At 40.0% G+C, this 2,721-nt stretch overlaps 1 long non-coding RNA gene across 1 annotated transcript; it reads right to left on the reverse strand.

The window, feature by feature from the left end:
* Positions 1-521: 521 nt before the first annotated feature.
* On the reverse strand, positions 522-1,779 carry LOC311266412. Its single transcript, XR_014623706.1, has 4 exons — positions 1,696-1,779; positions 1,401-1,462; positions 1,066-1,175; positions 522-803 (listed from the first exon to the last, which is right to left on the reverse strand). It is a non-coding gene; the product is annotated as an uncharacterized lncRNA (long non-coding RNA).
* Positions 1,780-2,721: the final 942 nt, after the last annotated feature.

Consider the following 2,721-nt stretch of genomic DNA (forward strand, 5'->3'; position numbering starts at 1 on the left):
TCAAAATAGACAGATGAAGTCTGACCATCAAATGATTTATTTTGTGTGTTCTTTAGATAATGCTCTATATCCTCTGTGATTATGAGCAAGTTTCTTCTCTTATACACAAAGTTATGGGGGGGAAACATTATTTCAGACGTTTACCTGTCTGCCAGAATTTGTATCCCCCCTCAAAATAGACAGATGAAGTCTGACCATCAAATGATTTATTTTGTGTGTTCTTTAGATACTGCTCTATAACCTCTGTGATTATGAGCAAGTTTCTTCTCTTATACACAAAGTTATGGGGGGGAAAACAGATTATTTCAGACTGTTTACAACCTGTCTGTCAGAACTGATGGATGATGCATGACACAAAGGGTTATTGTACTTTATTTATATAAAAAGATATAAAGATATTATAATTAAATTACAAATATGTACATTATATATAATATAGTTGAAATGAATAAAAACACACACCATTTTTAAATAACCAAAAATAAAATTACATGAGGATGGACGATGTACACTAACTGAAACTGAACAGGATTGAAAACAAAAATAAATAAATGAAAATAAAAAGTCATGGAAAAATACAAGACTATAATAACTGACACACCACTTATCAGTATACAAACACTACTAATCAATGTCACACAATGGAAGGAGAATGAACAAAACAGGGACAGAACAAACTCTTTCTGAAGTTGCAGCCAGGTTGGATTCACTCGGGGAGGATTTGGAGAGATGAGAACTGGAGATGGTAGAGGCCATTATGAACATCGCAGATATGGACTAATGTGGATGCTCCACTGTCTTCACTACAGAATGGACAGATATAGAAGATCTTTTGTACCCACAGGCTTCACGCTTAATGTTTTCGATTAATGGAAAATGGGCTGTCTGAGAATTGAATTTCCTTTCAGGGATAAATGAAGTTATAAATGTGATATAACACACACACACACACACACTACTAAATGTGTATACATAGTATATATATGTACACACAAACACACACACACTACTAAACATGTATACATAGTATATATATGCACACACTTACATAACAGTACAACTTACCTAAGGGATAGAACCTATGCATCACAGGCAAGGCAAGAGAAGGCCTCTTCCGTTGGTGGCCCTCCAACACACAGATGGTGGAACCATCGCTTGCAAATGTCACACTGAATCTGGAAAAACAATGAATTTGGGTTTATACGAAGATGTCTTGGTAAAGATGCTGTACATCTTCATTCTAGCGTATCGATGTTACATTGTTTAACACATTTCATGTGGAATTTAAATATTAAAATCTTGTTAAAATAGCAAACATAATGCTACAACAGAAATCGCAATATTTTTGTTATAACAGAATAAATGTATCATGCATTCTAGTTTTTAATTGATTTTGTTACCCAATTCTGGTCTGTGTCATGCTCCTCTTCCCCACAGTAGTGACACCGGTCTTTGAGGTCATCTATTAAGAACAAAGAGGGGGGGAAACTTTTTATCAATCAATTTTCAATGTATCAATTCAGTGATGGTTTTTAACTTGGCTATCTATCTATCTATCTATCTATCTATCTATCTATCTAGTCATAACATTTAGGTAACTTTTGACAAATTCCGATAACTTCAAAGGAGGCCTTTAAAGCATATCAGGACAATTCTTTGGGTTGCTTAAACATCCCGCAATAGCATATTACTTACCAGTCTTTAGGAGAAGAGTGGTTGAAATTTGCAGTCTGAGCTCATTTACTGCCTTCTTGGTGGCTGGAAAAGCTACTTTTTGCCCTTTCAAGAGTTTTTCAGCAAACTGAAAAAGACATAGCAAGATGTTCACATTACATAAAGGTTACAGTTCTATTAACAGAGACAAATTCGCTGTCAGAGAATAATAGCTATATATACATATTTGTTTTTGACGTTAGTTCTGTTAAAAACTTTGTTTTGGGTAACATTTTATATGAAAAAATCTAGTTCAATATAGCATAATATTATGTTGAGGACACTGCTCTGGATAGGAAACATACTTTCAGGGCAAAAACTCCACATGATGTTGCATCCTTTTGTGTGGGATGTGGGACAGTCTCACACTTCCACCTTGAGACATTGCACCCCTTCCCTTGCATGAATGCCCTGTAGACAGCAGTAAGGTTAAAATTGTGGCAGTGGGGTGTGGTTGAGGCGCCGGCTGCTGGAGGAGAGGGAGGAGTGGCTCAGCCGGTGCTCGGACAGCTGGACAGAATCAGGTAATCAGTCACCTATATAAGCACGCTTGTAACCTGGTTCTGGTCTCTTGCAGTAGGCTGGGTCCTGGGAGAGGACAGAGCACCAGAGACGGCAGCAGACGGCAGGCAGTCGTTACCCTCAGCCGCGTTACCCTCAGCCGCGACGGCTGTTCTTTTGTGTTGAATTGTTATTGTGAGCCACGTTGTCTGCCGGCCTGGGACTGCTGCTGCTGGAGCGCGGTGGTGCTCTCCTGCATCGTCGCAAGGTGCTGGAGAGCCAGCGACAGCGGCGTCTGTGCGTCCATGGTCCAGTCCCTGTTCAGGCGCCAGATGTGAGCCTCAGTGCTCACAGGAAGGGCAGGAAGGAGGCAACAGCGTTGGATGATGGAGGTGACAGTTTTATTTACCAGGCCGGCAGACAACGTGGCTCACAATAACAATTCAACACAAAAGAACAGCCGTCGCGGCTGAGGGTAACGACTGCCTGCCGTCTGCTGCCGTCTCT

Source organism: Pagrus pagrus, assembly GCF_965226575.1.
Source record: "Pagrus pagrus genome assembly, chromosome: 12".
In the NCBI taxonomy this organism is placed as follows: Eukaryota; Metazoa; Chordata; class Actinopteri; order Spariformes; family Sparidae; genus Pagrus; species Pagrus pagrus.